Consider the following 20,046-nt stretch of genomic DNA (forward strand, 5'->3'; position numbering starts at 1 on the left):
AAGTTCTAGTTAAGTTTTTTCGATTCAAAAGATATTGGAGGGTATATAGCCCCCCCCCCCCGCCCCTTTTCCCCAAATCCATCCAATAAAATTTTGAGATAGGCATTAAGTTAAAAATTGATCAAAAGTCAGATAACAAAACTCAGGCGTTATCACAACCCCCCCCCCCAGGGCCCGGGGGCAGGCGGTGTAAGTTATGCCCTGGGGCATTTATGGCTCTTATGAAAGGGATGCTAGGATAAACTTCAGAGAGGGCTTATTTGATTGGATATTGATATCCAGCCCCTTTTAAGAGTCAAAAGTGATCAAAGGGCAACTAGCCCCCCAAGACTATTCCCCCCAAATACGTCTGATAAAAATTTGAAATTACAATTTTGTTAAGAATAACTCAAAGATCGTGCAATAATACACGTTTACGCATGGTCATGTCGTTAAAAATAGTTCAAATTTCAGATAAGAAAAACTCCTGTGTTGACACCCCCCCCCCCTCAGGGCCGGAGTAGGCGTTGTAAGTATTGCTCTGGGGGCGTATATGGTTATTATGGAAGGTATACTCGTATAAACTTCAGAGAGGGTTCATTTGAATGGAAATTAAAAGTTGTAGTTCATTTTCTCAGGGTGAAAAAGATTGGAGGGCAACTAGCCCCTCCCACACTCCACACCTTTGAGCATATCAGATGGATAAACACATCTGATAAAATTTCCTGTGACCATTTTGTTAAAAATAGTTCAACCATCAGATATTGAAACTCCAGGGTCGACACAACCTCCCAGGGCCCAGGGACAGGCGTTGTAAGTTATACTCTGCTCGGGATTTATATGGTTTTTATAGAAGGGATAGTCGTATAAACTTCAGAGAGGGCTCATTTGATTGAAAATAGAAAGTTCTAGTTCACTTTTAAAGAGTAAAAAGAGACCGAAGCTTAATCTAGTCCCCCCCACGCCCTTTTTCCCCAAATCCATCCTATAAAAATTTTTAGATAGCCTTTCGTTAAAAATAGTTCAAACATCAGATAATAAAAACTCTTAGGTTGACATAAACCCATTTTTCACTTTGATATTGTTACTTTGATATCAGTTTTGAGACTTTGATGAATATTTGAATTTTTTTTGAAGTTTGATTTTCAAATAAGGAATTTTTAAAAACTTGAAATTTCTTACAATCAAAAACGAACAAAAATTAATTAAAAAAAAACTTTCCGAAAAATAAGTTTTTAAAGTAAAATTAAAAGCAATTTAAAACTTAAGCTCAGCAGATACAAATACATGTTAAAATTCGAACCTAAAACGACCAGAAAATATTATTACAGAATAAATGAAACCCAAAACTAAAAGAAAATAAATAAAAAATCATAGCAAAAACATACAATAAGTAATGATATAAATGAATAAATAGATCTTAAAGCGAGTATTGCTTAGATTGAATATGAAAATCAAGCTTAAGACGAAGAAAATACTTTCCTATTGAAATACAAATGAAACTTAAAACGAACAGAAATTAAATAAACAATCAATGCAAACAAACATACAATAGATATTAATGTAAATTAATAAATAAATCTTAAAACGAGTGAAACTTAAATTGAATGTGCAAATTAAGCTTGAAACAAACAAAAATCACCACAAACAAGAGTTTTGGGAAACTGTATTCGTCTTTAACAACTTTGAAAAGAGCTAACAAATTATACTGAATATTTGATGTATAATGAAATAAATTGCTGAAAGCTCATCAGTTCAAAATGTTACTATAGAGGCAGTATCCAATCACTTGTTTGTAGGGAAACTATATTCGTCTTTAACAACTTTGAAAAGAGCTAATAAATTAAACTGAATATTTGATGTATAATGATATTAATTGCTGAAAGCTCATCAGTTCAAAATGTTACTATAATTTTAATGTTTATTTTCAGAGATAAGTACAAAAGAAAATATTTGTCACAAAATTGGTTTTCAGTAAAGCGCAAGGGACGCAGTAGGTTTTAGACTTTTACAGTGAGAGAAGGAGATCATACCCAAACTCTTGTTTGTGGTTATTTTTGTTTGTTTCAAGCTTGATTTGCATATTCAATTTAAGTTTCACTCGTTCTAAGACTTATCTATTAATTTGCATTAATCTATAATCTATTTTATTTTTGTTTGCATTGATTGTTTATTTAATTTCTGTTCGTTTTAAGTTTCATTTGTACTTCAATAGAAAACATTTTTTTCGTCTTAAGCTTGATTTTCATATTCAATCTATGCATTACTCGCTTTAAGATCTATTCATTCATTTATATTATTACTTGTTGTATGCTTTTGCTATGATTGTTTATTTAATTTCTGTTCGTTTTGGGTTTCATTTATTCTTAAATAGTAGTTTCTGGTCGTTTTGAGTTTTAATTTTAAAATGTACTTGTATCTGCTGAGCTTAAGTTTAAAATGGCCTTTACTTTTCTTTGAAAACCTTTTTTTTCGGAAAGTTTTTTTAAATTAATTCACGACAAAACGGCTAAGTTCCTTATGTCGGTAAACGGTAAAAATCGGTGAACTGTCACCGTAAAAGAATCACTGTAACAGCATTATTTTGCTTTCTTTGATTTCTATGTGGTAATAACATCTGAGCTGCTATGGCTTCAATACATTCTTTCACCTACAATCTTTCTCCATTCTTTACTCAAAAATTTTTCAATAAATCTTGTCAACGATGTCTCTTCTTAAGAATTCTGCATCTTAAGGGGGGCAGGGTGTCTCCAGGTATATTTTGAGAAATTTCAGCCTAGATAAGCACTTTTAGGTGGTTTCAAGCACCAAATACTTCACATTTTCTATATTCTTAGAGTTACCGACCCCTCTGTGAAATGTTGGCTGTGACAGTTTTGAAATGTGTTTTGACAGTTTCCCTTCAAATTTCTTTGGAAACCGTATCCCTTTCAATTAAAACATGAATACGACGCATTATCTTCAGTTACTTCCTGTGAGCTCAATCAGAGTCGTTCCTAAGGTTGGTGGTGCTCGGTACAAAACTAATTACAGCGCCCCCTCCTGACTCAAATATAAGCAAAAAACCGAATCAAACTGGGATATTCCCCATCTGTGGCAGCGCCCACCCCCCTAAGCCCCGACGCAACTACGCTGGTTGACCCCTCCCTCTAGGAACGGCTCTGAGTTCAATACTGAGTAGCTCCCCATTCTTCAGCCCCTTGTGTACATACTGGACCAAGCAATAAACAAAAAGAAGAAATGCACATACAACGAAAGATTTTAAACTTCTCGCCGTCTCATAAGCTTGTGATATTATATATAGAAAATAATTTGTCATTAGACAATTTATTTAGAAACTCTTTTTTTTAAAGCTCATTTACCATGGGTAGTGGTTCCCTCTTTACTGGGTTTTACTTTACAATTATGGGACAATTTGGTCATCGTTTTTTTTTTGCCGTAGATTTTCTGTCATTACCACAGACTGTCATAGGACAACTTGTCATCGTTTTTTGCCATCGGACAAACTGTCACATTTTCTTTTGTTATCGGATAAACTGTCATTATTTCTTCATTGTTTGAAATTACATCGTTTCTATTTTTTATTGGACAAAGTGTCATTGTTTTTATCTGTCATCGTACACGATGTTCATTAGTGAGGTTTTAGTCAGCGTCTCCTCCTTCCCCTCTCCTCCTTCGGGTGACAGGCCAGCTTATAAGGCGTTTTCATAGACATTCCATTTAGGCTCTAGCACAATGGCAAATTCCAAAAATGAGGCTAATGCTATTCATAAGGACTTTATCTGCTGGTTCTTGCCGGGACAGATATAGGCGGGGAGGGGGCAGCCTGTCCCGGACGCTGGTTCGTAGGGGACACCGGCTCGTAAGGCACTTTTTGAGGAATTCAAAGTAAAATATTTCAAAATATCGTCCTTCTTTTTTGTATTATGCTACTGAACATCTGCTGGGTCATAGAAAAGTCTGTGCCCTTGAACAGTTTTCAACAAGTCAGTATTCTTGTTCGCGTGATCTGGCATTTAAAATTTTTGCTCCTCAAACAACCGATTCATTCAAAATTTCTAGAATTTATGTAGAAGAAAGACGGCCGGTTCTTCAAAAAAACGGTTTTTTACTATCGCCGAATCTACGATTTTTGATGAATAATCCCGTTTAAACATGGCGTAAGATCTGAAAAATTGTCAAGTATAGCATTAAGAAGTATTCTTTTTCTTTGTATTTTTTTTTCTTTCTTCAATTGTTTGTGATTAAGACGGCTCCCGAACATAAAAGAGGAGGGGTATCCAGTTTTAAACTACCCTAATACGACCTCGCGATTGTGTGGTCACATGCATTGTCGAAATATTTAAATTTCTCCTCTCGACAAATAGCTAAAAAATATTTGAGAAGAAGGTACCCTCGCGGCAATTTTTCATAGCTCATATCTTTTCCATTTACGTTGCCGCGAATGTTGAAGGTCAGAAAGGCTGGAAAGTTTCTGTTCTTGAAGAACATTTTTCTAACCAGTATATTTTCTATGAAAATTCATGTTTTTTTCAAATAACCGTTTAAAAAACGTTTGCTTTTTTCTCTCTCTCTCTCTGAGCCCTTGAACTTTAGGCTGTGAATCCTCAACGAAAATATCTTGTAAGAAAGTCAAGTTGGTATTAAGTTCAGTAGATAGTCATCAAGAACACCTTTACCCTCAGCTTTGGAATTACCCATTGGCGCTAGAGCCTGAGTGGAATATTTATTAAAATGCCTGTCAATATAATAAGCTAGCCTTTCACTCACAGGGGGGGGGGAGGGGGATGGTTGGACACATGCTAAAACCTCACTAATGACCATCTGTACGATGACAGATAAAAACAATGACAATTTCTCCGTCGACAAAAAAAACGATGACAGTTTATCCGATGACAAGAAAAAACAATGACAATTTATCCAATGACAAGGAAAAACAACGTCAGTTTATCTGATGACAAAAAATCGATGAAAGTTTATCCGATAACAAAAAAGCAATGACAGATTATTCGATGCCCGGAAAAATAATTACAGTTTGTCCGATGGCAGAAAAAAATGATGACAAGTTGTATTATTTACAGAATATGCTTAAATAGCAAGCCTTCAATTCTTTAAGTCATTTTGTCGGCCGAACGAACAATTTTTTCTTCTCTGACCGAATTTTAGTCAACAAAAAGGCCTGTTTTTAAATTTGGGGATTTCAAATCCGGCGAGCGAAGCAAAATTTGATTCCTAGCAGAACTTAATTTGCAGAACTTAATTAGCAGAACTTAATTTGAGTGTTAGACGTTTGAGCACCCACACGGTTTTATATTTTAATATATAGTATATAGTATATAATATATAGTATATACTTATTAGATACATAGGTGTATTCAACGATCAACTAAATAATAAAAGACAAACACTTCGGCATAATCTTCCCGAAAGGCTTGGAGTTCTGAGAGAAAAAAAACAGATACACGCAATCTATTTATGTGAAGCAAAGTGAGTATTAAAACATATTCTGTTTTATTACACAGTGTTGCCGAATGTAAAATAATCTGAGTAAGAGCTTTGGGCATTTCGCGAAAAAAATTTTACTTTACAGATTTTTAAAATAAATTTAAAATGTAATTTTTATTTTGTTTTTTTTTTATAGGCTAAATATTTTAAATGTTCACAAGTTATGAGAATATCAACTAGCTATTTTTCTTTTATCAGTGTTTAAATTATTATTGACTTGAACGCGTTTGGGAAATTTTTGGGTCCAACATTATAAAACTAGGAATTTTTCAGGGATAGTTTCTGAGGCTCGGAGTACTCAGCGCGCATCTTTGTTTCCACAGGAATATAATTCTCTGACGTAACGTATAAGGCTGGCAGAAAATCGTGATAACCCTACCTTTTGGGGATTTATATATATATATATATATATATATATATATATATATATATATATATATATATATATATATATATATATATATATATATATATATATATATATATATATATATATATATATATATATATATATATATATATATATATATATATATATATATATATATATATATATATATATATATATATATATATATATATATATATATATATATATATATATATATATATATATTTGTGTTTGTTTCTGTATTTATATAGATGATACATATTTATATATTGCATAATTATCTGCATGTGTATTTTTATATTCTGATGGATGTAATTCTGAGCTTTTTATCTAATAAACTAACAATTTGATAACGTAATAGGTTTATTGGAACTTTGTTTTTCAGACGGATTATTTATATGTATTTGCAAGCATAATGGAAAGAAAAATTAAAAAAAAAACTCTAATTGGGAAGTTAGAAGCAAAACGAGAAAACGTAAAATAACAGAGTGATTTAACAGCCAATAAAAAAAAGAAGGATTGAATATTTTTGCCGTAACCCCCTCGCAGCCGTCCTCGGCGAAAATGATCGATAATGAATGGTAAAATTAAATTTTTAATTAAGAATTTATTTTATATACAGTTTTTCTGAATGCTAGTCGTTTATCTGGTCTGGTAGAATCAGAAATTCCGAAGTATTTGACTCAATTTTTCTATGTCTGTTTAATTAAAATTTTGTTTTAGAAGTTGAAGATGCTTTACCAGGTGACATCGAGAAGCGTGATCCTATACACTATTAACATCCAGACGACAACCCTGGAACTAAGCTCCATTATAAATTATCCCCTAAGATTTGGTAAAAAAGTTTAGAATAGCTTGATGGCTTCATTGGCACAAGCTACAAGTTGTATATATCCGCTCGGCTATTAAAAATATCGATGGGACAAGAAAATCGGCTATTAAAAATATCGATGGGACAAGAAAATCGGCTTTTTAAAATATCGATGGGACAAGAAAATCGGCTATTAAAAATATCGATGGGACAAGAAAATCGCCTATTAAAGATATCGATGGGACAAGAAAATCGGCTATTAAAAATATCGATGGGACAAGAAAATCGGCTTTTAAAAATATCGATGGGACAAGAAAATCGCCTATTAAAAATATCGATGGGACAAGAAAATCAGCTATTAAAAATATCGGTAGGACAAGAAAATCGGCTATTAGAAATGTCGAGGAGACAAGAAAATCGGCTATTAAAAATATCGATGGGACAAGAAAATCGGCTATTAAAAAAACAAGCCACATGACAATAAAGTGATTGAAGCTTTTGCTGACTCGGTCAGCACCTCAGGTAGCAAGGCCAGTTGTGCTACTATATATGGACCATCACAATTCTCCATTCAATCTAACCAAATACAATATTAGCATTTAGAAAAGCTAGACACTCAATTGAAAGTTTAATTCTGCTATTCGACACCAGATTTTTTGTTTGGTTGCCGTTTTCATTGTTACTTCAGATAAATCTTTTGACCGTACAAAGCCAAAACTTCATATCTCAAAAATCACTATAAATGAATTATCTTGAAATAAGGCAGAAATAGTATCTCCAAATAGTATGCCTCTGTAAGCTCAGCCACCGTGAGTCTGGTGAGCTTACCGTTAAACAAATTCCCACGAAAACATCAAAACGTCAGATACTAGGTGAGACAGGGAACGCCTGGTCCTACTAAAAGTTCAAGTCCTTATCTTAAAATAGGTCATTTTGATTTGAACTTAATTTTTCTCTAGCCTCCAAATTTATGACAAAACGCCTTATCTTGACCGAGGGCAGAAAACGGATAATGATAATTTGCTGCGTAGAGTCTGACCTAAGCTAAGATTCTGTCTTGAATTCTTTAAAATTCTTGAAGAGTCACGGTGCTTCTACGTGACATGACATTACATGACATGATAATGTCTACATGACATAATGTCTAAATGACATTTTTGTCATTTAATACGAGAGCTCTACGATTTCATCAGATTGATAGAGGAAGCCATCAATATGGCTATGGCTATAGGAAGCCATCAATTTAATACAATAATTGTATTAAATCAAGCCCTTCACGTGAATCCAGTCACTGTCCCGAGGACTTTCTTTTTCCTTTTTGTTTTTGCTGAGGACGGCTAAACGGAGACCTTTGTCAAAACACTTGAACTGTTTTTTCACTGGTTGTTGATTCCCCTCAATTTCCTCCGTCGTTCTACATTTTCTTTCTTTTTTCTGATTGTTCTACTTTGTTTCTTGATTAGCGAGTTTGGTCTTAGAAATTATTTGCAAGCTAGGAGAAAATGTTTGATCTTCGACCAAAGTGTAATGAGGATATAAAGTATATAGCACTGATTAAATCAAGATGCAGAATGAAACCAGAAACCAGAAACTATCAAGAAACCAGACAATTGGCAGAATGACTATTACAAGTCGTCTATTTGTATTCCACATTCATTCTAACACTGGAAAACAGACATCATATCTTATTGAAATTGCTCAAGTTTCTTCATAAATGGATGGCTGGCTTGAAATCTTCTCAGCTGAAAATATAACATTTTTTCTTTGATTCTGTTTTTTCAAATGTGGATTTTTTTCCCGCAAAAATTACAACGTAATTCCCGATGGGGAAGGGCAGAGGCGCCAATCTATGAAGATTTAGCAGGGAAAATGTGTTTTAAAGTCGTTTCAAATGAAAAATCCCGGTTTATAAATACACTTGAGGCATAGATCCATCGCCACTACTAAAGACGATGGATTCATCCCACCCCCTATCGCTTGCGTTTATATCCATTAAGTTTTGCTTACCATAGTAAGAATGCTTACTTTAACTGAAATAGGAGCCTTTTTTGACCGAATAAAACCAATTTCTCATTTTGAGAAGACCCATGTCGTCGAATGGCCAAAATACGTCTTTTTTCTAAGAAAAGTGGGAAAATATGGGGGAAAATCCCATAATATAAGTACTTTTGTTGAAACTGTGAAGAAATATGTTTCCGTCGGTCTTACTTCTCAGAAAAATTGCTACAACTATAGCAACAGTTACACGAATTTAGAGAATATTATACATACAACAATAGTTCTAGTACAATTCAAGTATAATAGTCTGTAGCTCCTAATCTTAAAATAGTCCTTATCTAAAACCTTAAAAATAGTAAATAAATAGTAACCTTAAAATAACCTTAAAATAGTAAATCAAGTCCTTATCTTAAAATAGGTCATTTTGTTTTGAACTTAATTTTTCTCTAGCCTCCAAATTTGTGGCAAAACGCCTTATCTTGACTGAGGGCAGAAAACGGATAATGATAATTTGCTGTGTAGAGTCTGACCTAAGCTATGATTCTGTCTTGAATTCTTTAAACTTCTTGAAAAGCCACGGTGCTTCTACGTGACATGACATTACATGATATGATAATGTCTACATGACATAATGTCCACATGACATTTTTGTCATTTAATACTAGAGCTCTACGATTTCAACGGATTGATACCAGGCTTTACCAGGTGACATCGAGAAGCGTGATCCTATGCACTATTAACATCCAAACGACAACCCTGGAACTAAGCTCCATTATAAATTATCCCCTAAGATTTGGTAAAAAAGTTTAGAACAGCTTGATGGCTTCATTGGCACAAGCTACAAGTTGTATATATCCGCTCGGCTATTAAAAATATCGATGGGACAAGAAAATCGGCTTTTTAAAATATCGATGGGACAAGAAAATCGGCTTTTTAAAATATCGATGGGACAAGAAAATCGCCTATTAAAGATATCGATGGGACAAGAAAATCGGCTATTAAAAATATCGATGGGACAAGAAAATCGGCTTTTAAAAATATCGATGGGACAAGAAAATCGCCTATTAAAAATATCGATGGGACAAGAAAATCAGCTATTAAAAATATCGGTAGGACAAGAAAATCCGCTATTAGAAATGTATAGGAGACAAGAAAATCGGCTATTAAAAATATCGATGGGACAAGAAAATCGGCTATTAAAAAAAAACAAGCCACAAGACAATTCCACTTGCATTCATTCAGTGAACACCTAGCTTGAAAACGGATATTTTATAGTCTCTGAACAATAAAGAACTGGTTTCTTCAACTAAACGGATTAAGACACAGGTGAAATTTGTTACGCAATTGACTTTTCTTGAGTAAACCTACTGCGAGCGAATTGATCTATGTTCACCTTTGGTGCCAAACTAATTGGTATTGAAATAGACTGATATTAGTGGATTATATAGATTATTTTGGATATATATTATTGAATCTTTGGAGAATTATTTCAATTAAATTTTTCATTAAGGTTCTTGACTTACATAGATGAGTTGCTTCTACTTTTGTCCTCTCCTTAATAGGAAATGCCTGCATTTAAAGAGTTTGATATCGCGTTAGCTAACTTCAAAAATTATCCTCATTGGCCAGTAAAGATACTAAAAGTGTCCAAGGATAGCAAAGGAAAGCCATCATATTTGGTATTTTGCTATGGGACACATGATGAATACAGACTTGTTGAAGCTAACTTGGCAGAACATAATCCAAGAAGCAGCTGAAATTCAACAAAACAGACTGCAGGCGTAAAGGCTGCATTTAAGGAATTGAAAAATTTGCCCGATATTTATAAATCCCTTTCCAAGACATATAATGCATAAACAATTAAGGAATCTAATACAGGAAAATGTGCTTCGTTGATGGATAAAATCACTTCTACGGAACTTGACCTGGAAAAAACTAAACGAGAGTTATTGTAAAATATAACTAAGAAGGTTAATGAAAGGTTTTCGGATGCTGATTCTTTCCGCCAGTCATCCCACGACATTATTAGTCAAATATATGACGTGATTACTCTTGATTATCAACCAAAATTTGAAAAATTTGAACAATCGCTGAAAACTCTTCGCAACCAAATTATAAATCAAGAAGAGAAAATCATGAAAATTGAGATTAAACTAGATTCATTTGAACAAGAAATACTGCTTGATTCGCTAATTTTGCATGGTGTTAAGCAGCAGTCCGGATCTGACCTCCAATCAGCAGTCCTGCAAGTTTTCGTAACCAAAATGAACCTGACGGAAATAAATGTTGCCCAATTTAGGAATATCTACAGATTCAAAATATCTCCTGCTTTAACCGATGTCACCCTAAACGACAAAGTCCCTCCTGTTTTAGTTAAATTTGTGAATAGTGATATAGCGAAGAAAGTCTTCAAAGCAAAAGCCAGGTTAGCTTCAAGTGGAATTTTCCTATCGGAAGCATTGACAAAGAGGCGACGTGAGATCCTATATGCCACTAAGGACAAATTTGGACATAGAAATGTTTGGACTGATCGTGGGCAAATTTTGGCAAGGCCTAACGGTGAAAGTGTCACTAGAAAAATTTATACTCTAGCCGACTGTGTTTAAGAATAAGTTTTTTTTGTGTGTTTTTTTTTTTAGATATGTTTAGTATCTTGCCATTCATATATTCAGCGTATTTTATTTACCTTTTGCTTATTTTTTTTCTTTGTGCGTATCTGTCTAATGATTTACTTTCGTTCCAATTAACTTCAATGAAATTTATGGATCTCAATAATTATTCTTTTTTGTTAAATGCCTGTTCTCACAAGTCATTGCGCCAGTTTGGGATTTTAATCCTTTGTTATCTTGAAAATGATTTTACTTGTATTGGTTTCATGGGTACATTAGCAGTGGAGCTTTAGCGTTATATATTTTTATTTTTTTTATTTCAGGAACTGAGTAGTATAATTAATGATTTAAGGAAGTCACTAAATTTATCTGAAATTATTATTATTAATTTGTTCAATAATATAAAATGTATATGTATCTTACTTATTGGTATGATTATTGTGATTTTATTTATTTTTATTTTTGTTGTTCTTCATAGCCTCTTGGTTATTTTTTTATTTATTTTATTTTGTGTATGTTGCGCCGCAGGTTTGATACACAGTCTCCTTAAGTTTTATGAATTTTTCTGATTCAGGCTCTGGGGATTTTTACTCCCTTAATGGGCGTTTACTTCAATTACAAAGAAACCCCTTAGATGTTTTGAGTATTATTAATAATTCCATTGGTCAAATTAAAAGAAATTCCCTAAATACTTCCCAATCAATTAATAGTAGGTATGTTTCTGATTTGAAATGGGCTACTAGACGAGATGATTATTTTTCGGTCCTTCAACTCAATACTCAGGGTCTATGCTCATCGATTGATCAGTTGAGGCAGATAGTTTTTGATGGGCAACCCGATGTTATCAGATTATGTGAGACTTTTCTTAATTCTAGCAATGAAATACTTTTAGATATACCTGGTTACAAAATGGAGTGACTAAATCGCAGAAGGATGACAAAGAGTGGACTAGTAATGTATATTTCTGATATTTTTCCATATACGAAGCGGTCTGTCAAGGAATGACGAAGGGGTTTTTGAATCCCAGTTTATTGAAATCAAATTAAAAAATAAGGTTTTGATAATTGGTAATGTTTATAGATCTCCCAGTGGATCCGTCCCTTCTTTTTTTCAGGTCCTTGATGAGGTCTTGGATTTAATAGGCAGACGTCCATGTGAACTTGTAATAATAGGAGACTTTAACTTAAATAAAACTGACATGGGTTCCTCTACTACGGTGGACTTTCTATCAGATATGCTCATTGCTGGGGTTCTACCAACAACCTGTATTCCAACATGTGTAATTGATCCATCAGCCTCTTTAATTGATAATATTTTTTCGTCTCTTAATTGGGTTCGGAATTCTGTTGTAGTGAGCGATATTTCAGAACATTTTCCTGTATTTTCCAGTTTTATCATTGAAAAAACATTGAATAGGGACACTCCAGCATCTGCTTCAGCTTCTTTTAGGTTTGGTTTGAATGAATTGATCCGCCTTAGATCCCATTTAGCTGAGAAGACAGGGAACATTTTGGTGACGATAATGATTTTTGTTCTAAGTTTGATTCCTTTTATGAGTCAGTAAAGGAGTCTATTTTTGACGTATGTGCTCTGTCCTCCTCTACTTCAAGGTCAAAAAGATCTATTCCTCTTAACCCATGGATGACCCCTGGTCTTCTAAAGAGTTGGAGAAGAAAAAATAATCTCTGGAAAGCTTTTAAGTCAGCAAAGCCATCTTTGAATGCTGCACGTCTTCAGCAATTCAAACTCTACAGAAATGTTTTCAATTCTTTATGCCGGAAGGCTAAATTCCTTTATTATTCCAAAAAATTCTCGGATTGTGGGAAAGATATTCGAAAAACTTGGCAAGTGATCAATTTCGTCCTCAAACGTTCTTCTCCGGCTCCTTCTATCCCTCCAAGTCTTGTAGTTGGTGATGTGGTTGTTGAGGGTATTTCATCTGTTCAAGAAGCATTTACATCATATTTTGCCAATATTGGGAAAACCACTGCTTCTTCAGTCAGGTCTTCATAGTCACAACCAGATTACAAATCTTATCTTGGTCCGCCTTGTCTCAATCGATGGTGTTAAATCCGGCTTCTGATGTTGAAGTAGCCAGGATTGTAAATAGGTTGAAGGGTTCTTCGCCGTCCGGCCCTGACTGTATTCCAACTATGGTTGTTAAATTCATTCTTCCTTCAAATGTTTCTCCATTGACAAAGCTTATAAATCTTTCTTTTGAAAATGGGATTTTCCCCAGTTCTCTTAAGCGAGCTAGAATAATTGTTTTCTATAAAGGTGGACCAAGAAGTGAGCCAGCCAATTATTGCCCTATATCTTTGCTGTCTGTTTTTAGCAAAATTTTTGAAAAGACCATGCTTTCCCGTCTATTGGCTTTTCTAGAGGCTAAAATATTTATTCATGATTTTCAGTTTGGCTTCCGAGCTAAACATTCTACGGAGCAGTCGTGTGTAACTTTTTTAAATTTTCTCCACACCGCGCTTGACTCTGGTTTGATTCCTGCAGCTATATTGCTAGATGTCTGTAAGGCTTTTGACTCTTTAACTCATGAGATTCTGCTGTATAAGCTATCACACAATGGTGTAAGAGAACAGGCTCATGCTTGGTTTGATTCCTATTTGTCAGGTAGAACTATCTCCGTAGATTCCTTTTCCCACTTTTCGTCTGAAGTTGAGTTTGGTGTTCCTCAAGGTTCTGTTCTTGGACCGTTTTTGTTTTTGATTTATGTTAATGACCTTATAGTTGCGGTTATCAATCAAAAACCTACAGTTTGCTGTCGCCTATGTCATCCTGAATCTTTCTATGCTAAAAAAAAAATCCATCGTTTTTGCAGGATGTGGACACTCTCGTTGCTTTCGCTGATGACAGTACCATTGGTACTGTAGTAGGAACTGAGTCTGAGATGTTTTCCAAATTAGTTGACCTTTTTGAGAGAGTCGTTCTTTGGTTTGATGCAAATTGCCTTGCCCTAAATGTTCCTAAGTCAAGTTTTTTATTTTTTCTCCCGTATTTCTCTGGCGTGCCCTGAGTTATCTAAAATCCAGCTTTCAAGGGGCTCTCTCAGTAGACCTTAGGAACGATATGTCCGATTTCTCGGTATTCTTCTCGATGAAAACCTTTCATTCAAGCATCATATTGGACTAATTAATATGAAGATCTCAAGGAGTCTTGGAATTTTGCGGAAGCTAAAACACATGTTCCCTGGATCAGTTTTAAAAATTCTGTTCCATTGCTTAGTTCAGTCCTACGTCTCTTATTGCCGTACAATATTGATGTCAACTTTCCCTTCTTTTTTGATACCACTTTCTAAGTTATATGATAAGGCAAGAAGGCTTATACAGGAAACAAATTGCTCTACATCCAACCCAACTAGCCTATTACTTGATTTGTAGTCTCTCTACACTCTTTCGTGCGCGTCTTTCACTTTTCATCAAATTCATGTTGATGTTCCCACAGCCCTTCAAACTACTCCTTCTTTCGTCACTGATAGGTCTTCGCATCATCTTCGCAATTCAAGGAATATTAATATTCTATTTAATCCATCGGTGAGGTCTGACTTCAATCCATTAACTGCTTGTCATATCGTTTGGAATAGCCTACCTGAGTCAGCTCAAGAATGTCACTCTTTTGGTACTTTCAAAAGAATCTTAAGAAATTTTTTAATGTCTTGATTTTTCATGTTTAAATATATTTTTGTTAATTTTTATTATTATTATTTGAGGGGGGGGTGACACTAGCCTGGGTTGGAAACATTTGTTGTGAGGGGTTTTGAGTTTGTATAATTTTTTTTTTTTTGTGGTTTGGTTTCAATTATATATTTGGAATTTGGTTTATTTTATTGGATTGTCTTACATCCTTTTTTTTAGGGGGGGGGGGGTTTACAAAATCGCTTATTGTTTGGGTCTTTTAATTATTGTTTTTTTCTCTTCTTTGTTTTTTTTTGTGTGTGTGTGTGTTGAGTCTTTCAAAGGTTGAAATGCAATGCACTATATTGAAAATACTTGTATTTGTTTCATTTTTTGTTTCTCCCCTGTTTTTTCCTGGCCATAGAGCCTTACGGGGGAGTTTATATTGAAGTGTATTTTGTTGTGTTTATTAATTGAATAAATTGATTGATTGATTGAAGCTTTTGATGACTCGGACAGCACCTCAGGTAGCAAGGCCAGTTGTGCTACTATATATGGACCATCACAATTCTCCATTCAATCTAACCAGATACAATATTAGCATTTAGAAAAGCTAGACACTCAATTGAAAGTTTAATTCTGCTATTCGACACCAGATTTTTTGTTCGGTTGCCGTTTTCATTGTTACTTCAGATAAATCTTTTGACCGTACCCAGCCAAAACTTCATATCTCAAAAATCACTATAAATGAATTATCTTGAAATAAGGCAGAAATAGTATCTCCAAATAGTATGCCTCTGTAAGCTCAGCCACCGTGAGTCTGGTGAGCTTACCGTTAAACAAATTCCCACGAAAACATCAAAACGTCAGATACTAGGTGAGACAGGGAACGCCTGGTCCTACTAAAAGTTCAAGTCCTTATCTTAAAATAGGTCATTTTGATTTGAACTTAATTTTTCTCTAGCCTCCAATTTTATGGCAAAACGCCTTATCTTGACTGAGGGCAGAAAATGGATAATGATAATTTGCTGCGTAGAGTGTGACCTAAGCTAAGATTCTGTTTTGAATTCTTTAAAATTCTTGAAGAGTCACGGTGCTTCTACGTGACATGACATTACATGACATGATAATGTCTACATGACATAATGTCTAAATGACATTTTTGTCATTTAATACGAGAGCTCTACGATTTCATCAGATTGATAGAGGAAGCCATCAATATGGCTATGGCTATAGGAAGCCATCAATTTAATACAATAATTGTATTAAATCCAGCCCTTCACGTCAATCCAGTCACTGTCCCGAGGACTTTCTTTTTCCTTTTTGTTTTTGCTGAGGACGGCTAAACTGAGACCTTGGTCAAAATACTTGAACTGTTTTTTCACTGGTTGTTGATTCACCTCAATTTCCTCCGTCGTTCTATATTTTCTTTCTTTTTTCTGATTGTTCTACTTTGTTTCTTGATTAGCGAGTTTGGTCTTAGAAATTATTTGCAAGCTAGGAGAAAATGTTTGATCTTCGACCAAAGTGTAATGAGGATATAAAGTATATAGCACTGATTAAATCAAGATGGCAGAATGAAACCAAAACCAGAAACTATAAAGAAGCCAGACAATTGGCAGAATGACTATTACAAGGCGTCTATTTGTATTCCACATTCATTCTAACACTGGAAAACAGACATCATATCTTATTGAAATTGCTCAAGTTTCTTTATAAATGGAGGGCTGGCTTGAAATCTTCTCAGCTGAAAATATAACATTTTTCTTTGATTCTGTTTTTTCAAATGTGGATTTTTTTTCCCGCAAAAATTACAACGTAAATCCCGATGGGGAAGGGCAGAGGCGCCAATCTACGAAGATTTAGCAAGGGAAATGTGTTTTAAAGTCGTTTCAAATGAAAAATCCCGGTTTATAAATACACTTGAGGCGTAGATCCATCGCCACTACTAAAGACGATGGATTCATCCCACCCCCTATCGCTTGCGTTTATATCCATTAAGTTTCACTTACCATAGTAAGAATGCTTACTTTAACTGAGATAGGAGCCTTTTTTGTCCGAATAAAACCAATTTCTCATTTTGAGAAGACCCATGTCGTCGAATGCCCAAAATAAGTCTTTTTTTTAAGAAAAGTGGGAAAATATGGGGGAAAATCCCATAATTTAAGTACTTTTGGTGAAACTGTGAAGAAATATGTTTCCGTCGGTCTTACTTCTCAGAAAAATTGCTACAACTATAGCAACAGTTAAACGACCTTAGAGAATATTATACATACAACAATAGTTCTAGTACAATTCAAGTATAATAGTCTGTAGCTCCTAATTAGAGCCGTATCCTACTGTTCACGGACAGGTGCGTCGCGGAAAACGTAATTCGGTCAACATTTTTATAGATTTAATGAAGGAGGGACATGACTCGAACACATCTGTGTAATACCACAGGCGCCACATTCCATGAAAGGGTGGCCATGCCATTGTACCCAAAATCAAGAGCGTGTCTTATACTTTCATAATTTTATAGAAGAACAAAAATAAGATTTTGACGGGAACAGTTTTCCCTTCGAGGAGGATTCAAATAAGAAAAAAAACTGTCGAGATTATCAGGTGTAGCTGAGTAGCGCTTGGTATTAAAAACAACTACACATACAACTACACAATAGTAAAAACATTGGGTAGTAAATTTAGGACTAAAAACAACAGCTACTACTTTAAACAACATTTAGTTGCGTAGTAAAGAGACCTCAACGTTGCAATAAAAATACTGCAATTTTGGTAGTAGCTAAGTGGTAAAATAACCTATTTTAGAATATAGTACATTACCGAATTGCGTTTTAAAATAAAAATTCGATGCGTTTTCTGAACCGCATCGCCGCAGCGGTGAAACCGCAGACTCTGTTCACATCAAAATTTGTATTTTTTAACTATCACATTATGGTCCTATATTCCAAATTTACCAGGATCTTAGCAGTTGGTGAGTTTTTCTGCATCTGAGCCGGTAAGTTCCATCAATCAAAAGTTTGCCCTGCATCATCCCTGACATAAGATATTGTATCTTCCCCACGACTGTGGCCCAGCTACAATTCATAGTCTAGACCTACATATCCAAGGCTGGGCTATTACAGTAAAATTACCAAATCAACATTTGCATTTGTCAAAAAAAGGGTGGGAACAAAGAATAGTAGAAGAGATATCTCCTCCATTCCTTTTGGTGGATTGTTAACTTTGGTGGATAGCTTGCTGTTAAACTAGTCCAGTATACTATTCACCACATCCTATCGGGCAAACTCGTCTCTCTCAAGATTTCCTCCCAAGCCTTCTGAATTAAATAGAATCTTTTATGGTTAATATTTGATGAGATTTACAAACTGGAATTAACCTTTCAACTGCCTCCATGTTCTTTTCTTCCACAATCCGCAAGCGTCTTAACCGCATGCGTTGGATTTTTTTCAACACATGCGTCTAACGGAATACCGGAAGGATGAGCGGCAAGAGACGCATGCGTTCCTCCCCAAAACGCCACACGAAGCGGTTTTTCACAGATCCACGCTCTGTGTGAATAGCAGGTATCCAGGATTTTTGCACGCGGTGGGGTAGGGGACGAAAGAATATACTCCTGTAGACTTTGTCTAACGGTCTCGGGAGGGGTTAAACCTTAGCTCCTAACTCGATGCCCCATGAATCCATCCCTTTCCAACAAGGATGCGTCCACTCAAGTCCGTACCCAGGATTATTTTTCGGAGGGGGTTTTACTCAAAGACTTATTTTCGGGGGGGGGGGGGGGGGTTACACAAAAAACCTTACAAAACTCATACAAAATATGTTTATATCTATTTTTGTTACGTTTTTCCTAGTCAGACAAACATTTCAGGGGGGGGGGTTCAAGCCTCCTCTGGGTACGGCCTTGCGACTACTATACTGCTTTATCTTTAAGAAGGGTTTTTTCTTCCTTTTTTTGTGCCATAAAAGAAAGCTAAGCATTAACATATATTATAGATTCGTAAAGTCGAACAATAGGTTTTGCAAAGTTCAGTAAAATAGGTAGTAACAAAACAGTCTCAATGACAATTTTCGTCTATGCGAAACTATCACCTTTTGGGGACAGGTATCAATGCTCCTATGAACGGCGAGCAGGGCTAAATAACTCGGCATTTCTTGTCCTGCTGAATTTATTAGCCATGTTTACAGCCTTTAAAGTATGGAGAAGCTTCTTTCTGAAGTAGCAGGGATTACATGCAACGTCACAAGAACAGCAAACAGAAGAGAAATATTTGAGAGTATTTCGAATTCGAAGTCGCATTCCTGAAGAGAACACAGAACACTTGAAAGCCTTTCTGTTATAGGTAATTTTTTCATTTGCTTGCCAGAGCTCAACATCTTGCTTCAAGCAGTATGCCTAGGATAGAATACTCCTGTATAACTCAAGCAAACACTCCAATTTTATAGTCTTGGGCAAAGAGTAAGGGTAGCTTGTAAAAATGGAAACTGGCGCTAGCATCTGGCAAATACCATCTAGCATTTGCCGACATTTGGTATTTTTTAAAGCTTTGCAAGTATTTTTCTGTCAGGAACTGAGATCAGGCACTTATTATTGTTCTAGTGTTACCAGTTACGCTGATTAAACTAATGAGTTCTGTTATTACACAGAAAAACAAATGTAAAGTGTCACTAAACGCTAGATGGCGTTGATATTTTTATTGACACTAGCGCCAGTTCTCATTCTACACTCTTTGGTCTTAGGATTAACTAGAACAATCTTGGAAGGGGCAAGGGAACATAGATGTGACAAAAAATTCTAGTAAAATTCAAAACAATTGCTTCAGTTGTGCTATGAAGTGGTCCATAAAAGGAAGACTCTTTTATGAGCAAGCAGATCAGGATCGTTCGAATGCACACTCCTTCCACCTCTCGTCCTTGGACGAGTCATCCTAAAATATTGGAAAACAGCTGAGCTCCGTCGAAAATAGAAGCAAAAGCAGTAGCATTTGTTGTTCTAGAAAGGGCAATCTTTACGTGTCAGCAAGCGGTGGCCAAATCGTAGTCGACCGACTAAAGTTTTACACAAGGGAAGCGGTAGGCTGAAAAGTTCTTTAGCAACATCACAAACTGGGATTGGTTCATGGTATCCAG

This window comes from Artemia sp. Qi Xiang Cuo, chromosome 16, assembly GCF_049724085.1.
Source record: "Artemia sp. Qi Xiang Cuo chromosome 16, ASM4972408v1, whole genome shotgun sequence".
Taxonomy (NCBI): Eukaryota; Metazoa; Arthropoda; class Branchiopoda; order Anostraca; family Artemiidae; genus Artemia; species Artemia sp. Qi Xiang Cuo.